General features: G+C 36.3%; 1 protein-coding gene across 2 annotated transcripts in view; it reads right to left on the bottom strand.

The window, feature by feature from the left end:
- Nucleotides 1-22,872, bottom strand: part of Pka-C3 (Protein kinase, cAMP-dependent, catalytic subunit 3) — a 100,803-nt gene that overhangs the window by 17,849 nt on the left and 60,082 nt on the right. The window contains exon 1 of one of the 2 annotated variants that reach the window (XM_074169330.1): nt 6,088-6,193. The exons of the other annotated variant lie outside the window; for it this stretch is intronic. The gene's annotated coding sequence lies outside the window, so the exon portion shown is untranslated. Of the gene's footprint in view, nt 1-6,087; nt 6,194-22,872 lie in introns of those variants that run through there. 2 annotated transcript variants of the gene reach the window in all.

The raw sequence follows: 22,872 nt of genomic DNA, 5'->3' as shown, positions 1-22,872 counted from the left end.
ACACACCCAAAAATACTTTTCAAGTCTTTCTTTCAGCTTCCCGAGGAAAAAATTGTCCAATTCAATTCAATTATTGGTGAATTCATGTTTTGTAACATTAAATGAAGGACACACAGTACATGAGTTACTTCAGTAATAATTTGATGACATCAGATGAAAGGAAACTTTTTGTCTATAATAATGTTGCTTCAAAGTGTCTTGCAATCTGAGTATTTTTCTCGAAATTATTTTTTGGGTACATCAAAAGTCCTTGATGTCTGGCCTGAACCTTGGTAGACGAGATGACAACGCTTTGGCAAAGCATTTTGGCGTTGCGCTAAAACAAACCATACTTTTTATATTTTTATGTTTTCTCTAAAGATTTTAACACCCAATTGCGAACACTATTATGAAAAATCGTTCCTTGACATTTGTATATAATTTCAAATCGGGGCTAAATTTAGCGACTGGCACTCAAGCGCTTTGCCACAAGAATATGCGATTCAGACAGCTTGGCTCACATTCTGATGTAAATAAATAATTTTTATTTTGGTACTTTGACGTATTCGCAATAATATTCGGAGAAAAAAAGAATTTTTTTCGTCGGACCGCAGATAAAACAGCACAGTAGTTTCAGGACTATCCATGATAACAATTGAGCAATCTTCACAATTTGTCTGTCTGTCAACCCCATCAATCTGTGATAATACCCTTCATCAGGAGGAGAAAATTGGACACAATTCAAAGCCACTTTATCTCAATGGTGAGGTCATTCCATTTGGAAAGGATGTGAAATATCTTGTGTTTGTTCTTGATAAAAACTCACCTGGAACGCTCACTTGGAAAAAGTTGTATACAAATCCAGACCGTCCCCATGGATATGTCGAAGGATATTTGGTAAAATTTGGGATTTATGTCCCAAACAAATCCATCGGATTCGTTTGATGATTGTCAGACCAAAGATCACTTATGGAGCAATTGCCTGGTGGCCGAAGACTTTACAGAAAACGGCTCAGGCGAAGCTCTCTGTCTTACATAGGCAATCTCTGGTGCCATCAGTACCACACCGTCAGCGACCATGGAGATTCTTCTAGATCTACCTCCACTCCACATTTTCCTGAAGAGAGAGGCTAGATGGACTGCATGTAGACTTGCGCACATTGCCAATTGCACAAATCAATCTAATGCAGAGTATACTGGACTGCTGGTTGACACTGGAAGTCACAGCATTCTGGGAAGGACCACTGTCATTATGCCTCCAACTGTCAACTACGAACTGCCTTATACAGTACTGTAGAGAGGACTGGATCCTTCGGGAGAAGGAAATATTAAGAGCAGATAGTTGTTGGTTCGCAGATGGATCGAAAACACCTTCGGGCTCTGGTGCAGCTGTTTTCAGTTGCAGACCCAGGATAGAGATAATCAACCTGTCCTATGCGACTGTATTTCAAGCGGAAATCTAGGCAATTGAATTGTGTGCGGAGATATTGGTAGAATCCAATCTCATACACAAGTCAATAAAAATATTCTCGGACAGTCAAGCGGCGATGGAAGCTTTTAACTACTACCAAGCAATAGTCTGAATCAGTAGCATATTGCAAAAACGACTCTCCTCAATAGGAAGATGAAGAATTGTATCTGGTCTGGATTCCTGGCCATACTGGCCTGGAAGGCAATGAGAGTACTGACTTCCTTGCAGAGGAGAGTGCTGAAAGCAGATTCATCAAACAACAAGAACATATCACTGGCATCGCTTTAGGCTTTGCTAAACAACAATTAAACACCTGAATGATGAGTAGATTTATGGACTTCTTGCAAAATTTTCCAGGATTTGCTCACTCCAAAGCGTTCATTCACCCTTCGAGGCTTGAAACCAAAAAGTTGTTGGACTACAGTAGGGATGAATTGCGATATCTAACAGGCCTCCTCATAGGTCACTGTCGTCTAAATCATCGTATGCTGAGTTTAGCAGAGCCACACTCTTACCATTTGACCTGAAAGATCACTCACCATATAAACTAATCGGCTTCGTTGAGAAGCTGGGTGTATTTGTTCAAGTTTGAACCCTTGCTGGTTGCGGTGGAGAGTCGAATAGACCCACCTAACCTAACCTAACCTAACCTTCACATAATTGGTGTCGTAGACCAGAGAAATCTAGTGTCGCTCTCCATGCTTTAGAGAACGACCACGGAGTATAAGGGAAATGGATTAAAGAGAACACACTCGGACTGGTAGGTTATGTTTGAATGGAACTAAAGTACGTAACTTTTCGTCTGCTATTCAAAATCTCAGCAACGACTGAGTTGACCATAAAAATGGTCACTTCTGTTTGGTCCGCACTTCTGTTGGATCGTTTTGATTGGTCGATACCCTAACTAGGATTTTCTGTTCAGTCCACGTTGTTGGGGTGTCGATCGGAGTTGTATTCTAGTCAATTTCTGGCCTTATTGCCCTTTTCTGTTGAGATTGTTGAGATGCTTACAAATATCCATGTCCTCTCTATGAAGTCATGCGTGGTAATATTTCTACAAGGACATGTTTTGCAATTGCGAATCTCTCCAGTTGTATAAGGTGGCAGCCACGATTGTGTTCGTGTATCCTGTTATTCATACTGCGTTTGGTAGTTCCTATGTAAACTGAACTACAGGAATAAGGTACCCTGTAAATACCGGGTTATTTCAGGGAATTCCTTTCGTCTCCTCTTTCGGCTGATCTGACACTGTTGGCTTGTAAACGGTCCTAATTTTGTGACGTGTTTATGTAAGCAAATAGACTCTTCCTACCGATACCGATCAGTATGAGTAGGTTTGCGATACTGATCGGTTCAGTCATACCCTGGTGATGTAAGAGTAGAGCATATCAAGTTTTCAGTGAATGGTAGACTCTTCTGGTCGCTACCTGATCTAGAAGAGCATTCATGAAATAAACTAACGGAGTGGGTTGCAATGGTTTGGGCCATAATAAACTCTCGAGGTTACACTTGAGGGTTGGATAGATCCACTCACTTTGGACCTTTCTCTAACCTAATAGCTCTAGCGATGTTCATGACCTAAAAGGCTTCGGCTAATAAGTCCGCAAAAAATCCCGCTCAAAAAATCGAAGTATAACAAATAACTATGAACATTATTGCTGTTAGCAAATCACTCCAAATGAATTGTTTTTTTAAGTGAGTATGAACTGAAAATAAATAATTTAAGAGTTCAAACTATTTCGATAAAATTATGACGGTAATTTAGTTGCATCTGTGGCGATTTCAACACGATTTCATCATACGACTAACAGGTCATTAAACGCGCTCCTTTCAACTAGGATCGCTATTATTATTCGAGAAAAATTGAATTCGGGATCGTATATTTACAGTAGGAAGTTGAAACTAGAGCATGCACTATTTTAGTTTCCTAAAGATCAGAACACAGCGTGCCAAGTCGTTTACATTTCAAAACAGTTTTTAAAAATTTCATCAGTTCAGGTTCTGAACAGAAAGATGAAGATACATGTCTGGAAAATAATTATAAATAGTTCATTGTTGTTTGGCAAAATTGTCACAATATTGTTGCGGAGTAATTATATTGGCTGATGAATAGTTTTTTATTAATTGAATTTCAAGAATGATACCGCTCAAACTAAAATTGTATTGAACATTCAATAATGAAATAAAAACGGTGAGCTTGAAGGGTCAACCTTCCTGGTGAACACCGTATTCGGTTACAATAACCAGAGTAAGGGACATTCACAATCGTTCCACTCGATAATGAAATGAAAATTTTGAAAAAATATTTACCGTGGGTCTGAAGGGTTAACCCTCCTGGTGTACACCATACTCAGTTACAATAACCAGAGAAAGGAACCTCCACAACCGATCCACTCGAATGGGTCAGACTGTCTGACCTATACGAGTGGATCGATCCCCTGAAATGCCATCGGAAAACGAATCCACATGTGGATTCGGAAACATGTGGTTAGCTTCCCAAATTTCTGCTACCGCAGTTGTCGGTTGATTGGTCAAATCACCAACACTGACATAAAAACTTGGCAAGTTGACTTGGGTGTCACACCAATAGGTGGTTCCACTTATGTTTCGCTTGCGTTTACGCAGCTATTTTTATCAAGTACTTTCTTGGTTTTTTGTCATTTTGTCTTCATTCGAGGACCGCCTGCCCGGTACTGACGATGCCCAATAGGCTGAAACAGCTGTCTACCGGTGACTCTTAAATTGAAATCAATATGGGAATGATCAAAAAGTACTTATCTATTTATTTTTTGATTTTCATTGAATTATTTTCCAGCAGCTTGACTGCATTAACCTTTCTAGATTTTAAATATATATTATATATATATATATATATATATATATATATATATATATATATATATATACATATATGATAAAGTATGATGAGCTGTTTTCTCGGGTTCCGCTCCGTGTTCTGTGTATTTTCTCCACATAAGGATTATTTCCACAACGTTTCGGCAAAGTCTCATTTGCCATATTCTGGTGATGTCTGTTTTTCTTTCAACTAGACTGATTAGTTCGAACTCTGTGTCTCAATTTATGGGGATGGGTGTTTCCCTTTACCTGCGTTGCTGCCACTACCTGTTTTGGTCTTATTACCTGAGCTGCCTCTCCTGTCTCTGTTATTGTACCTGTATTGTCATGTACCGAGTTTTGTTTCTGGGGTTGAGCGGTCTGATTGCTTGTGCGAAGCGAAAAAACGGATCTCCATGTTGATGGTAATCTTTGCGCATCATCCCTCTTGTTCATATTATTAGGTCGTTTTTCAATTTCGATAGCCTCTCTGATTGTTCGTGAGTAAAAGTTTTCGTTGCTTGCTAGCATCTTTGTGTTATCGAAATTGATGTTATGTCCTGTTTGAAGTACGTGTTGGAAGAGAGAAGACGTGGTGACTTTTCCCTTCACTGCTAGTTTGTGTTCATCTTTGCGAATGTTGATTCGTCTGCTGGTCTGGCCGATGTAAGTTCTGTCACAATCATGGCATGGTACTTCATACACTCCTTGTGACTCCAGTGGTATCTGATCCGTGGGATTGCGAAGCATGGACCTTATTGTCCGTTCTGGTACGAACGACGTTGATATGTTATGTCGGTGAACAACAGATAAAATCTGCAGAATTCTTCACATTATTTTCGATTTGCCTAGTTGATATTTCAGGGTTCTCAACAACTGCTTGTAAAACATTATTTTGGGCTTCTTCTGAAGATTCCTTTTTTCGAGATAAAACAGGCTTTTTAAATGAACCATATTCTTTTAAATTTCGAGCCAGCTCTAAGAAAATGAACATACATGGCTGCTTTCTTTCTGGATATGTATTAAGATACATTGCTGCTGTATTTACAGTATTTTTGTGGCACAAAATGTAGCACGTTAGCATGTCAAACTTTTCTTCATGGCTATAATGCTCACCCGGCATATTCGACGATAATAACACAATATTATCTATTCAACAATAAACAATAATAACGACAACAGTAACAATAACTCTGAAAACAACAACTCGACAAACAGGCTAACAACAACGACAATTTCTATTTTATCGTGTAATTAAATAATATTTGACAGGCTCGGTGACAGGTATATACGTCAAAGCATTTGTTTGCAACGCCTACTTAAAGATTTTTTTAAAAATAGAAAAAATTTAATTTTCCTTTAAACTAAAAAGAAAACAATGGCATGTGATACATCGTTGAATTTGTAATAAAAAATAGAATCAGATACAGGGTGTACTTTTGTTTCGGGTCATATAAAAAAATAAAGTTGATGATGGTTTCTTGAAAACGAAACGTCGGATATAAAATCTAAAAATACCATCGTATAGTATCTTAAAAGTGCCAATGAAAAAGTGTTATTCGTTTTTTGATATCTTTTCAAATAAAGTCAGAAAAAAATAAAATTGATATTGTCAAATTCTCGTTTTTCCCAAATATCTCAGCAGGCCATGAAAATTCTTCAAGTTTCATGTATATAAGCTTTAAAGAACACAACTTTTTCCTAATTAGACCTAAGCTGTATCTCCAACAGGTACTGAGATTCCCATGCTTAGGATCCTTATCTTGGACACACTGAACTCTTTTATTAATACATCGACTTACATACAAATCATGCTACATCAAAATTCACTGTTTATAGAAAACCAATGTGGTTGCATTACTCAATTCAAACTAGAAAAGATTTGATTTGTGACGTGCGTTTTCAAGAAACACTACACACACTCGAGCCCATTACATGCCGTTTGGCAACAGATTCAAAAGTAACCCGAGTATAATTATTTTTAGAGGTCAATTAATATCAAACAACTGGTATTAACGTCCTAGATATCATTCATTGATGGTGTTTATTTTGAAAAGTTGCGTTGTTTGAACGTCAGAAACGAGTTACAATGTTACGTTTTCGAAATGTTGCTAGGGAGCAACTGCAGTCATTTTCACAGGTGTTTCATGGTGGTTCTCAGTTTCTGAGACGAGATCAGATAAATGTGTATGCCGATAATGTGGAATCTATTGATCGATTGATGATGGTCCGAATAAGTGTAATGGATTGTCGATTTTTCCAACAAACAGTTTTTTCACAAATATTCAATATACTCGTACAACTTTTCCATAATGAAGATGCATAATCCTCACAGAAAGACACTAAAAACTTTCCAAAACCAGTGTATGCGCGAAAATGACAATTTATATTTGGTTAAAACCGCTGATTACATTTACTTGGAAAAACCATATTGGAAAGTTTATTTTATACGGAACTAGTACTATGTTGCTGTATCGCTGCTGTTCCAAGGTTTTGACAGAATCGGAATCAACGAACTTAGACGTGCGCAGCGTTATAGAACAGTGCTTTAAAAAAATTGTTTACAGCGCCATCTAGTTGTGAGTTACAGAAAAATTGATAGCCTAAAAACCTTCTCTACGAAAAATTACTTATACATGTCAAGTTTCATCACGATCGGTTGAGCGATGTAGAAGTTTATCACTTACCAATCGATCAACCAACAAACATCCATTTTTATATATTAGACTAGTACTATGTTGCTGTATCGCTGCTGTTCCAATGTTTTGACAGAATCAGAATCAACGAATCAACACGATCGGTTGAGCGATGTAGAAGTTTATCAATAACCAACCAATCAACAAACATCTATTTTTATATATATAATAAAGTGTTCTCAAAACGTTTAGTTCAAAGTATCCTGAATTGAACTGCTGTAGATTACTGCATATATAGCGACGATTTTATCTTTTCATGTATTATTTGATATTTATGTTATTTGCTTTTTTCCACTGATTCATTCGCATTTTTCAACAAGTTACTATCATTATTATTATAGTTTATATATAAACCAGCTTACGCTGGTCGGGGCTCTATCTCTCGAAGCCCCGATACAATCGGGAGGGTGTGTAGGGTAAGTGAGCATTGGGTCCGGGAATCATGTGCCCTAAGCAGTGCAGCCTTCTGCATTTGTCCGGCTAAGATTTCTGCCTCATTGCGGCAACTCAGCATGAGTCGACATGAGATTAGAGAGTAGAGAGAACATTATCCCACCAGGGACTCCAATAATCAGAACAACCATCGTGACAAAGTGGTCTGGATCGAGTCTGTGGATTTCGAAGAGAAAATATTGATATTTTATCAGTTTTTCGTAGTCTTCACGAACGATTTTCGTCTCGCCAGAAATTGAACACTTCATGACAAATATTGTCTTTGATGGGCGAGAAGAAATACATCAGGCTCATTAGCTTGTATAAGCCTGAGGGTGAGGAACGAATATTATCCATTAATTCGGCACTTCTCGCTTCTCAAAACGGATTCAATATCTCCCGGAGAGTAGGACAACACCTGTGTCTCTTCGATACCGTAAAAGTTATGAAAGTAGTATTAAAACACTTTTAGTTTGGGCCGCTTTATATCGATGAATATAGGTTGAGACCGCATATGCTGGACATGCTGACAGCAAGTGCATACTGGTCTCAGATCTTCAGGGCAGGCCCTACACCTTGTGTCCGGAATCTCTATACCAATCACGCGACTACGGTAGACAAATGTGTTGAAGACACCATCCTGGCAAGCCATGATGAATCCCTCAGTTCCGACTCCAGCCCACTTGAGCTGAGGAAACCGAAGGTCAGGCTCTATAATGAGCCGTGGTTTTCAATGTTGTTGAAGAAGACCCCATGCATTGCCTTATCCTTGTGTTGCCAGAGGAGTGTAATGATCTCTGCGCCTTTTATATGGGCCTTTTTCTGAACGCGTTCTAACTTAATGACAGAATTGCGATAACCTCGTTCACTGTCGAAAACTAAACAGAGTTCATCAGCCGTTCGGGCCGCTACGGGTAGTTGACAGTAGCTATGGAAAAGTGACAAAAGTTCAATACTTCCTCTATATTCCAGTTTATCAATGTTGCTTCTGATATTTGGGTGTTCAATACGATCAAAGGCTTTTTCTTGGATATAATCTAGCAACCTCAGGGTATACTTAGGGGCGAAGCCAGATATATAAGAGCAAAATTTCAAAGAAGGTCTGATTTGAGATTCACAAAGCATTACAAGGTGCTGAAATATGTGAAATGCCAAATGAGAATTCTGAAATCATCTCAGGAAAATCAAAGAAACAATTTGTGGCTCTGCAGTTCTAAAGGCATTACTGAATTTTCATCATACGAATACATGTGTATACCAATGAGCCTTGAAAATTCACAAGATGCAATAAGATATTATGAAAGCAACGAATATGATTTGAACTCATCGAACAACATACTACTTTTATGACTTTGAAGTGAAGTTTGAATTGGTCACACCTAATCAACAACTAGACAGCAACACAACATCAAGAAATGAACCTACAAATCTATGAAAAACGAAAGAAGGAAAATTATATACGTCAATCTCATAAGACCCACTGTAGGTGTTCATAATAGTTTTCTATTTCCGAAAACATCTATCACTTTTAAATATAATCTTCTTATGTCATGCAATATGAAAATTACAATAAATCTGGACACTTTCCAGGAAAGATAAGTATCACAAATGGGATGTTCAAAAATTGCAAACTGTTGATCTTTCTTCTCCATGAATAAAATAGAATGTTTTAAGTACATTACTTGTGTTTGAGACATAAAAAACAAATGGAAACTTGAATATATCCATATTGATTAGTCAATATAATCAATTGCAACGTTATCTTCAGGTATTTCAAAGAAGTATATTGATATCACAAAGAAGTAGTACCTAGTTATGGCTATTGAGTTGACATTATTTCAGATAACCTATAAAAAGTTATTAGCTCTATCAGGCTAGCAAGGCGAATCCAGCAAAATCTCAAAAAAAATATCAATTTGTATCTAATTTGTTGCTAATTAGTTGCCAAAACAATGATTTTGTTGCTCGTGACGATCCCTAGAAATCACAAATGATGCTATCGTGATATCAAGGTAACTCAATAAATTATATACTTTCCCCTTGATCTTTACAGAATATTCAGTTGCTATTCAGTTGTTAAATTCCTAAATAATTTTTTTTTATTCTTCATTATTTTTTTGCTATTTTGAAATTGTTTTTTTCCTGGAATTGAAGATATTCTGAATTTTTTGCTCACCAAGAGTAAACTTAAATACACCTTGAGTATCAGCAAGAAAATAGTTGAAACCGATCGGCCGATTTTCATTTTTTTTAAATTTTCCTCGTTCTTGCTATTTTGAAACTGGTTTTCCTTAGAATAAAACGTGTTTCTGATTTGTTGCTCGCCAGGAGTATACGTAAGTTGTATATGAGTATACTCCTGGTGAGCAACAAATTTGAAACACTTTTTATTCCAAGGAAAACCAGTTTCAAGATAGTAAGAACGTGGAGAATAAAAAAAAAAGTTGAAAATCGGCCGATCGGTTTCGACTATTTTGTTGCTGTTATTCAAGGTGTATTTGAGTTTACTTTTGGTGAGCAACAAATTTAGAACATCTTCAATTTCAGGAAAAAAACAGTTTCAAGATAGCAAGATCATAAAAAAAATATTTTAAAATTTTTCGCTATATCCAAGTTTAGCAACTAAATAGCAGCAACTAATAGTCTGTAAAGATCAAAGGGAAGGTATATAATTCATTGAGTTACCTTGCTATATTGATATCACGATAGCATTATTTGCGATTTCTAGGGATCGGCACGGGCAACAAAATCGTTGTTTTGGCAACTAATTAGCAAATAATTAGCTACAAATTGATGTATTTTTTTTGCAATTTTGCAGGATTCGCCTTCCTAGCCTGATAGAGCTAAAGTTATTCACCAGAAAATTACAATAGCACTTATTGATGTTTCAATTAAAATTATTGCTTATCAATAATCGTGAAGTCTAGGGATATATGTTGATGTAAATCCACGGGATTTTTTGGGTCTCATTATTTGATTAATTGCTTTCGTAGGAAGAAATTTGATTTTCCATCGAGATAGTATATGCATTTTTCGAATTTTGTTTTCAAATGTCAGAAACAATCATTTAGTAATCAGAATTGATACATTGCATTTTCCCTACTATTATTATTATATTTTTCGAATCACCATAAAAAAAAGAAGGATTAGTTTTGAACTAATACATTTAACTGAAATTCGATATCTTCTCAAAAACCACTGTATATCTCCTTATGTGAAAGATTTGTAGGTCGCTTCTTTCACCTTTTTTGTTAGCATTTTTCATTTAGAAATCATCGTAGATGAAATCACACATGTCTGTGGTTGCCATCATTAAATAAGTAGAAATGACCGGTGTGTTCAGAACACCACGCGAAACAAGAAATATATGACCTACATAGTTTGTGAACGTGTGCTTCTTGAGATACAATATTGCACCGAATAATTTTACTTCTTTCGATTGACGCGTTGTTCAAATTTTTTTAGTTTTTGTATGGATGTCAAATTCTCATTGGAAAAACAAGGGATGCTGAGATCAAAATACTTCGAGGTTTTTACATAGAATTGATCTACACTTGACGAATATTCACAATCAAATATCTGAATGAAATTTAATAATATTTAATAATATGCGAATGTTTCCAGATTGTTGGATAAATAGTTTTTTGAATATAATTATTGAATAAGTAGCATATGTAATGTAATGTATGTACGCCCTAGGTAAGTCCCTTTATGAATATATAATTAAGAAAGACCTAAAAATCTTGAATAGAGGCACGGAGTCAACATATATTAACGCCCGTAGCCAAACATCAATAGATATCACGCTTATGACAGCCAAAATATCATATAGGCTGACCTATATGGTAAACCAGGATCTCAGGACCACTGTAAAATCCCGTGACCCGAAGAGGACGGATGTAGCTCTCTACAATCGACTCTTAAAAGGAGCTCTGCGGAAAACAGAGGTCCTGACTCCTGGCAACAATGAAGAACTGGAAAGGTACACGGTATCTATCCACAACAAAATAGACATTGCCTACAAGGAATCCTGTCCGATGAGTTCAAACAGATGGCACAACTAATACATGGTGGTGCGCTGAATTGGAACAACTTAGGAAGACAGCGAGAACGACCTTTAACAAAGCAAAAACGTACTAGACTCGAAGAGGACTGGGGTATATATCAAGCCAACCTCAGAGAGTTCAAAAAAGTCTGCAGACGAAAGCAAAGAGAAGCCTAGAGAGCCTATTGTGGGGCAGTTGAAGACTTCCCACTAGCTTTTATCCTACAGAAGGCACTCTCAAATGACCACCATAAGAGTATCGGCATCCTGACGAGGGAAAATGGCGACAAAGCCGCCAACCTCCAGGAGAGTGCTGAGATTTTCATAAAAACTCACTTCCCAGGTTCTGTTTTTCCTGGAACGACAAACTGGACACCCTCAAAATACGACTGGCAATCTGCTAGTGCAGTAATTGATGAGGACAAAATAAGATGGGCTATATCGGGCTTTTTCCCTTCAAGTCACCAGGACCTGAAGGTAAAAGACCAGCCCTACTTCAGTGGGGACTGGACACTCTTATGCCGCACCTGGTTGGTATATTCAGAGCCTCTCTAGCTCTGAGGTATATTATCAGTAAGTGGAGAGAAGTAGGAGAAGTATTTATACCCAAACCAGGTAGGATGGACTACACCCAAACAAAAGCATTTCGACCAATTAGTCTCACATCGTTCTTCTTAAAAACCATAAAGAGGCTATGTGAGCGGTACATGAGAGATGAAGTACTAGTTCACAACCTACTTCATCCAAATTAGCATGCATATACTCCGGGAAGGTCTACTGATTCTGCCTTTCACCATGTGGTTGGCAGAATCGTGAGATCATTGAACAATGAAGAATTTACCTTGCGTATATTCATAGATATCGAGGAAGGGTTTGATAAAACAACCTTTCCAACAATTACCAGCAACTACACTCCTGGAATGTACCGCTGGTAGTGGGAGAATGGATACTCAATATGCTCTCCAGTAGAGCAATAAGTATTAATGTAGATGACATCACAATGAAAGGACTGGTCATGAGGGGATGTCAACAGGTAGGGGTCTTATCACCCCTTCTCTGGAACATAGTTCAGGATACCCTGATAAATCCCTTTAACAAAAATGGATTCTACACAATTGCACACGCAGATGACATAGTTATCTTGCAGACCGGCAAATTTGTAAACACACTGTGCGATAGAGCGCAGGAGGGGCTCAAATTGATAGAAACATGGTGTAAGGAACACTCACTGTCGATCAATCCCAAGAAGACTGATATGGTCCTTTCCACCAGGAAAAGGAGTTCAACGGGCTTAAAACCTGCCGAAATCTTCAAAAGCAAACTAAACTTCTCTGAAGATGTAAAATACCTTGGTACTATCTTCGACAGGAAGCTAACATGGAACTCTCATCTACAGAGTAGAGCAAAAAGAGCATACGTGGCTTATGAGCAATGTCGGAGGACAGTGGGACGCACATGGGGTCTTTCATCCCGTGTGGTTACCTGGATCTACACTGCAATAATAAGACCTATGTTAACGTAAGGAGCCATTGCATGGTGACCGAGAGTTCTACAAGCAACGGCCATCCAAAAATTATACCAACTGCGCAACCTCTGTTGCAGGCAACAAGCGATGCAATCAGATGATACAAATGCAATACGGATTTATACAGACGGCTCAAAACCAAAGAAGGCTCATGGTGTGGAGTGTACTCCAGATCACTAAGCCTAAGAATTAAGTGGGGAATGGGAAGAAATACCAGCGTTGTCCAAACAGAACTGGCTGATATCTCAATCGCCATAAAAGAATTAACCAAGAAAAGTATTTCTGGCAAAAACATGACAATCTGCACTGACAGCAGACAAGCCCTATTAGCCTTGAACAGACAACATTTTATTACCCAGTGGCATCTACGACCTGATGACTTCGACAATTGCGAAACTAGTCAAATGTTACACCCATGCTCAATCTTTAAAGAGATGGGACGAAACCAAAGGACGCTTCCAGGATCACCTTGGGTAGCCCTGGAAAGCTGGCGCCGAAGGAATATCTGGCAATGATCAGGAAAAATCTTCGCCTAACAGTAGGATTTCTGACTAGCCACTGACAACTGAGGAAACACCTCCATAATATGGGGCTGGTGGACATCTCTTTGCAGGATGTGTGAACAGAAAGATGAGACGATCAGGCATGTCCTGTGCGAGTGTCCGGAGTTATCGTCAATAAGAGAGTGTGTTTTCGGCGAGTCTTGGCCCTACACCTGCCGATATAAAGGAGATATCTCCCAGTGACATGTCCACCTTCCTGGAAAGGCAGGATGGACGATGACCAAGGAGGACAACTCCTCGGGAGGATGTAAAATGGGTCACATGTGGCTTGAGTACTTTGGGCTTACACTTACCCTCCCTACTCTACAGATACAGAAGTGGCATATGTGAGGTAAAATAATTGGACAACAATATTCGATTCACAACGCCATCCTCAGGCTAGATTATATGGGAACACTCCTACATTTTATTTACAGCGAACAAATACAAGCTTAGGCAACTGACCTTCGATTGATTGCTTACAAAAGTGTAACTGTAAACATCGGTGATTTTCACTTTTCCACAAAATCGTACGTTGTGACGCATTTCCAGACAAATTACAAATTATGTTTGTCGAATCCTAAGTACCCAGTTTGTCAATATTTTCGAGCAAAAATAGTTTTCTCAACTTACAATTTTGTATCACTGTCATTTTCGAAACTGAAAACAAAAATGTACTGTCTCGATGCTTTGACGTCGATCTCATTTCAGGAAAATACGTGACTAAATAATGTGCCAAAAATTTTTTGATTAGGTGAGATGTATCTGAAAATGGTACACTTCATTTGAATAATACAATATACAGTGTCTGGGTATGTTTAACGGACCCTCGATGAATTATCGAGGTTTATTCTCAACCGTCTACTCTGTCATAATGTAATTTTTATTTATAACTTTTGGTGTGATTCATCCAAAACACTGTGGAACTGTTCAGATGGGAAATTGGGATGAACGGGGAAAATTTCATGATTGGTTGTAATTCATCACAGCTCGCTATGAAAGTAGATTTTTCTGAATGCTGTTCAAATTTTGAATAAAAAGAATAGTGGTGGAATGGAGTTCAGAAGAGGAATTAATTAATGTCAATGTGAACTCTTTCAAAAATCAAGTAGATTATCTACCGATTTTTCTTTCGTGTGCAAATTTGAACTAACATATGAGGTTGCTTCAAAAGTCTACTGAGTCTACTTCAAACCGTAATATCTCAGTGAATACTAAAACAATTCGATCGAAATAAGCGTCATTTGAGTCAGTACACTTTTACCAACGTAACACAAGTCGATTAGTTCAGCCAACATGAAAATTGCGTGCTCGGGATTCGATGAAGTCGACAAAGGCCGTTTTTAGGCTTATCTTCGTGGCTGAAATCTTCGGAACGAAATTTCGCAAACCTCTTGAAGATGGCACAACAGGCCGCCGTTTCGAATTTAATTAAGTTGTTCTTCAGGGCTCTGTAGCAATGAACTTTCATTAACATACCTCCCACAAAGCTTATACGATTATTTCATTTCAATTTTACAAGAAGTAATGACTTCATGATTTAATGACTCACCCAAAAGTAGTTTCTTCGTGTTAATATATCGAAATATTCAAGCATTCTATGCTCATTTTGTATTCTTACTGATCGAAGGAATAGAATGATAGTTAGGTACATGTAACCGCAAATGAATGATATTTGTACTAAATATAATAACTCCTAACTGACATGTATTGTGTGATATTCTAATCAGATGAATAAGATATGTTTTTGGTTTGAAAACCTGTCCTACGACTATTCAAAGAGTTAGTAGAAAATTAGAAGGAAATGTTAGAAGGATTAATGAAACTTCTTGCAAAAATCCAAAACTAGAATTTTTATCGTTTGTTTGAAGGTGATTGACAATGTTTCATGATGAATTTCACTAGTTCGGACTTGCATTGTCTACTATATAAATAGCTGAAAAAAAATAAAATAAAATAATATATATATATATATATATATATATATATATATATATATATATATATATATATATATATATATATATATATATATATATATATATATAAACAAGTGTTGCCCATCTTTACACTTGGCTGCACCGCGCTGCTGAGGCCAATAGCCAGAAACACGTGTCCGCGGTTTGCCCCAGTTTTGGAGTGTTGTGTCCACTAATTGTTTCATTTTTGATTTTTAAATCATACTCACTCGATAAAATATCTCTTTGTATATATATATATATATATATATATATATATATATACATATGTATATATATATATATATATATATATATATATATATATATATATATATATATATATATATATATATATATATATTGGTGAAGAGGACCGACACTAAGTGGGAAAAATCTGAATACCGAAAACCCACTCATACGGTACAGTATCTGAACCACGAATACAACCACCATCATTCAACTAAAAGAGGAATCATCAAGACTTTATTAGACCGTGCTTTCGGGCTCTGTAAAACGAAGGAAGGTCTCGAGAAGGAACTAGACATCATCAAAAATGATCTTCAACGGAATGGCTACTCCAAAGCGATAGTAGAAAAGACCTTGGCTAAAAGACAGCAGGAGCCTCGCAAGGAAGAGAAGCCGTCACAACCAGTGCTTGCACTTCCCTACATCAGAGGATTATCGGAGAGGATAAGAAGAATTGGTTCCAAGTACAACATCAGAACCTGCTTCAGATTGGAAACCAGCAAATCAGGAATAGCAGAGCATGTTTGGACCCATCAACACAACATCGAGTGGTCCCAAGCTGAGATCTTGCACAGAGAGGAACACTGGGTTAGAAGAAAATTCTTGGAAGCCGCTTACATGTTGTCCAACAGCGTATTCAGCCAAACCAGCGTAGCAATACGCAACATATGGAAACCCATCATCAAACGAGAAATGGCCAACTCCTGCCAAACGGTCATCTCCCACGGAACCAGTGAAGCGGAAAAAGGAAAGCGAGGATGAGTGAAAGTACTCGAACGACCTATAAATAGTCATCTCTCGGAGGAATCAGTCCAGTCATCACCCGAAGACGATTGTAGATACTAACAATCGAAACGTCGTGAAGTAACGTGACTTGGAATCTCTCAACTTTTTATTTTTATTTCCTTTTTTCATTTCTTTATTTTTATTTGTTCAATTGTTCTATTTTACTTGTATTTATTTCACTATTATTTCATTTCAGGTTTATTTTGCTTAATATAATTGTTATTTTCAGCTAATCATTTTTAATTCTTCTTTTTTAGTTGTTTCAGAGATTTCAAATCATTTTAAATAGTAGACAATGGAAGTCCGAACTAGTAGAACTTCTATATCTTGCTTCACTTCCATTAAATTTTCACGTTGTTTTATGAAGAGTGCTATGGCTTTCTCAAATTAGAAATTGATTCAAAAACAAGAAATTGGAATTGTATTTGAAAAAAATTTGAAGGCATTTTTATAAACGAATTCACTTTGATGAAATGGTTATAATGAATGCGTTATTATCGATTAGTGAAATGTATTTCATGTTACGAAATATAGTTCACTCATTCAGCTGAACGGAATAGTAAACTTTTATATTGTAAGAATATTTTGTAATATTTTTTATCAATTCATTCACAAAAATTATTATTTTATGAACTATTACACATATTAGATACATATTTGAAAAAATAAAAACATTACAACAACCAAATTTCCGAGACAACACCAACACAAAACGACATGAAATAAACTTTCATCTTTCATATATATCCTCTAATGCGATAGTGTTAACTCTAGAAGATATGTAGATGGCCTTAATACTGCATATTTCAATTTGATAAGTGAACTACCTGAATAATTTACCCTTTTTTCATTCTTTTTCTTTCTGTCATTGATTAAAAAATAAACACCAACGTATTACAATCACAGATAAAGAAAGCCATTAGTTTGTTTCATGTCGTTTTGTGTTGGTGTTGTCTAGAAAATTTGGTTGTTGCAATGTTTTTTATTTTTTTTTAATTGTACCTTATGGTTTTCAAAATAGTTATATTAACACGAAAAAACTAGTTTTCGGTGATTAATTCTAGTTAAAAACTTATTAACTCTTATAAAATTGAAACGATAATAATCGTATAAGTTTAGTGGATGGGATGTTTATGAAAATTCATTGTTACAGAGCCCTAAAGAAGAATTTAATTGAATTCGAAACTTTGACAAAAGAATAATTGTTTTTTCATGAAAAAATTGATCCTGTTACCCAACTAACCATTCTTCAGAAACACAACACAACAAAAAAATATTTTTTGAATGTTTCCTACACTAAATTAGTCAATTTCTACGAAAATAACAATGAAAAATTTTTATTAGCTCTGGTTTTTGAGATACACAGTACTTAATAGTAGTTGTTTACAGCTGATTCTCGGCCTCCCCCCACCACTATGACGTATTAATTGCTTTTTTTATTGGTTGTTGTTTGGTGAAGTTTTTTTTGTTGTGCAGTGAAGTCAAGGCGTTGTGACCTTGAAGTGTCTGGTGCATGGATCGTTCAGATTTTTTTTTCATATGAGATTTTGTGTGTTTATGTGTGTGTGTAGGAGAATGCACGGTACAGGGTTTCATCATGTGCTTGTTTGTCTATGTACAAACATACGTCTGCATACTTCGAAGATCCTCCAAGTAATAAATGCTCCATCGGTGTTAGGGCACCAAGTTAGTAGTGGAGTGACGTCACAGCAATAACCGTTCAACGGCTAGAGAGCGACATGTTCACTCCACGACGTGTGGCAGAGTAATGCGTATTCATCGGTCTGCCCTCACCTCTCCTGAAGCGATGAAGGTTCGCTCTAGCCCCGCTATCCATGGTGACACAACGGCAGCCGAGGACTGTTTGCCTAGCGTCTACCCTCTCCGAGACCGCAACGACCACTGCTTGCTCGTATATCGACATCTGTTATCGCATTCAGTTGGGAGGTAATCTTGGCGCATGTAGTTGAGAAGTGGGGTTGGCTATGACGTCTTGACGGGTCCTATCAGAGTGTATTTAAGAAGCGTACGAGTGTTGGCTATGTCAGTTTACATCAAGTGAGTTAGTGAGAACTATTATATAAAATGTATTCCTGTGACTGTGGTAAATCTTTCACTCGTAGTGATAATCTTCGTCGGCATCAGCTCCAGAGTTGCCAAGGAGGGCCTGCAGTGAAACGGGTGAGAGTGGATAATGCAACACCTATGTATACGTGCAATTGTTGTAATGTGACAATTCCTATGAGCCAAGTGAATTCTCACCGAAGAACCATGAGTCATAAAAATAATGCATGTGTTCAATTGTCTGACGGTGTTCAAATTATAACGAATGCATTCAATTGCCGCATTGCTACATACAGGGTGGAGAGTTCGATTGTAACCAGTGACTACATGTCATTTTTCAATAAGATTAGGCAGAAGGTCATTGAATTACTGGAATCAGCCATCAGGATCCATAAAAGCATCAAGGTGAATATGGAAGTTTTTGGGAATTATATTCTTCAGACTGATGATTCGAGGGACACGAAGTCATTTAATTCCCAAAATAAAATAGTGGACCAATCTTCAGATTTGAATGCTGTTTTTGATGGATTCCGTGATGTAATTGTGGCTCAAACGACTGAGTTCCAGGATCGCGACTCAGGTATTTATTTTTTAAAAATTTCAATAAGATTGAATAGTAATATTTTTTTTTTTATAATTCAGGTTGGACTTGTGAAAAAATATTGTTTCTCGAGGTCAACATTAATAAATACAGTCCACTGGAAGGACGTTCATATGTGAAGCTGCCTCAATGTATTCAATGGAAGAAAGCTGTTGTGAATGTTCGTAATGAAGATCAATATTGTTTTGCTTGGGCTATAACATCAGCATTATATCCTGCAGATAGTCGAGTGTCCGAACTTACGTCATATCCACATTTTTCCACTGTTTTAGATGTCACAGGTATGGATTTTCCGGTTAAAGTTAATAATAAGAGTATCGAAATATTCGAAGATAGGAATGATATTTCAATTAATGTTTACGGTTTAGAGAGTACATTTGAGAAGGGTAAAATGAAGTATGAAGTGATTGGTCCATTGCGATACTCACAGAGAAGACTCCGGAGACATGTCAATTTGTTGTTTATAACTGATGACTCCGGTAATGGTCACTATTGTTGGATCAAAGATCTTTCAAGATTAGTTTCTAATCAACTATCAGCTCATAGACAGAAAAAATATTTTTGTGACGGATGTTTGATATATTTTTCTGATGAGAGATTGCTTTTACGTCATAATATGTATGATTGTAATCACATTAGTACCACAACACCAACTACTAATTTAAAGATCAATAAATATGGTAGAATGGTTGCGGAAAATAAACTAATGTTTGAAAACTTTGAGAGGCAAATGAGGGTGCCATTTGTAGTGTATGCTGATTTTGAATCAGTGCTTAAACCGATTCATGTGAATGAGCCAAATCCTGAAAGTTCATACACGATTAAAACATTCAAACATGCCCCATATTCATTTGCTTATTTGATAAAGTGTTCATATAATGATGATTTGTCAAAATTTGTTACATATAGGGGTGTAGATGCAGCTCAGAAATTTGTGAGTAGCATTGAAGATGATTTGAAAGAGATACATGAAAATCATCTCAGAAACCCTAAACCGATGGATACACAAACTGACGAAGAAGAAGAACAGTTTGCTGCAGCCAGAACTTGTGGTATATGTAATAAAGCATTTACTGATGGTGAAGTCAAAGTAAGAGATCATTGTCATGTCACAGGAAAGAAAAGATCACATGCCGCTCACTCGAAATGTAATTTAAATTTCAAAATACCAAACTTCATACCTATCATTTTTCATAATTTAAGTGGTTATGATTGTCATTTATTCATAAAAGAATTGTATAGGAATAAAGAGAAAGTTGATGTTATCCCGCAAACTAAAGAGAAATATATATCTTTCACGAAGCATCTCTTCACACACAGCTATACCGATAAAGATGGTGTGGTTAGGAAGAATTATCTCAAAATGAGATTTATCGATAGTTATAAATTTATGACTAATTCGTTGGAGAAGTTGGGTGCAAACTTGACCTCCGATCAATGTTTGGAGATGCACAAACATTTCCCACAAATTGAGAAATTCAATTTGATGAGACAGAAAGGTGTATTTCCATATAGTTTTGTTGATGACATTGACAAATTGAATTATCCATTACTTCCGACAAAAAATCAGTTTTATGACACACTCAATTGTGAACATATATCGGAAACTGATTATGATAGGGCTAGAAAAGTTTGGAATTTATTCGAGTGTCAGAATTTGGGGGAATACTCTGATTTGTATTTGAAGTCGGATGTATTGCTACTATGTGATATTTTTGAAAACTTCCGCACCACAAGTTTAGAGATATATAACTTAGATCCGGCACAATATTACACTGCACCTGGATTATCATGGGATGCCATGTTGAAGTTCACTAATGTTGAATTGGAATTACTAACTGACATTGATATGATTCACTTTTTTCAAAAAGGTATACGAGGTGGAATTAGTCAATGTAGCGAGAGGAAACATATAGCAAATAATAGATTTTTACCCAATTATAATCCCAACGAACCTTCCACATTCATTACATATTTAGATGCAACAAATCTATACGGTCACAGTATGTCACAACCTCTACCAACAAGTGAATTTACATGGTTGACACCAAATGAAATTCTTAATCTCGATGTGATGGATGTGAGTACTGATAGTCCGTATGGGTATGTATTTGAAGTGGACATTCATTATCCACAAGAGTTGCATGATAAACATTCTGACCTTCCATTTTTAGTCGAAAAAATAATACCACCTCGTACACAATCGAAAATTCCCAAATTAATTCCAAATTTGAATGATAAAAGAAAATATATTGTTCATTATAGGAATCTACAGCAAGCTGTCAAAAATGGATTGATTGTAATGAATACACATAGAGTATTGAAATTCAAACAATCATGCTGGATGAAACCCTATATAGATCTTAATACTGAAATGCGTAATAGGTCTAACAACAAATCTGTTAAAGATTTCTATAAACTAATGAATAATGCGGTGTATGGAAAGACAATGGAGAATGTAGATAATCGAATTGATGTTAGACTCGTTACACATTGGGAAAATATAAAGAAAAATATAGGTGCCAGCACTCTCATAGCCAAACCAAATTTCAAAAATTGTTCAATTTTCACTGATAATTTCGTTGCCATTCAATTGGGTAGAGTGAAGGTTCATTACGATAAACCATTATATTTGGGATTTTCCATATTAGAATTATCTAAAACAGTCATGTATGACTTTTTCTATGGATGCATCAAACAACACTTTGATGAAAATGTCTCTTTACTTTACACAGATACCGACTCGCTCATTCTTAAAGTAAACACAGAAAATTTTTATGAATTCATAAAAACTAACATAAGTAGATTTGATACATCCAATTACAGTATAGTTAACCAATTCAATATTCCAGTAACAAGTTCAGTCTTGGGTAACTTCAAAGATGAATTTCCAAATGATCCAATCATGAGTTTTTATGGTACAGGTGCTAAAGCATATTATGTGAAATCTGTTGATGGTGAATTTAAGAAAGCCAAAGGGGTTAAACGATCTGTAATAAAGAATGAATTGACATGCGAAGATTATCAAAAAATCGTCGAACAAGGTGGTATGATATTCAGAAAGATGAATTCATTTAGAAGCGTGTTACATGATATGTATACTGAATTAAAAAATAAAGTTGCATTATCATATCACGACGATAAACGATTTATCATTCCGAATACTACCCACACTCTTCCTTGGGGTCATAATGATATTGAATTTTATGAAAACGATCCAAATGAGAACATTCGTTGGATAAGTAATATTATTCAACAATCACAATCTCAGGAGACTCCATTGGATCAATTGATTAATTTATTATCTGCCGAGATCAATGATTGAAATATCATTCAATATCTTCAAAACCGGAAAATTCAATATTGATATTTATGTAGCCATTTATAATTAATAATATATGATAGAAGTAATGTGATATTAATGTATTATGTATGTATGTATATGTATTACTGTAATGAATATAAAATGATTAAAATTTTATTTGTATTATTTCTATTTCCCTAATCAATTACTGCAATATATAGTATAATGTAAATGACAGAAATATCAGTTTGAAGAGAATCATCGTAGAGTGCACAATGTCTAAAACAATCGATAAGTTTGGTAGAAAAAGAAAATGGGGTGGTAATGTCATTCGAGGTCCTCCTGGGAATGGTTTTAAATTAACAAAAGATGGTCATTATGACAT

This window comes from Leptinotarsa decemlineata, unplaced genomic scaffold (assembly GCF_025532065.1).
Source record: "Leptinotarsa decemlineata unplaced genomic scaffold, Ldec_3_MD MMD2_P_RNA_scaffold_5, whole genome shotgun sequence".
NCBI lineage: Eukaryota > Metazoa > Arthropoda > Insecta > Coleoptera > Chrysomelidae > Leptinotarsa > Leptinotarsa decemlineata.
This window is presented reverse-complemented; position numbering and strand designations above follow the sequence as displayed.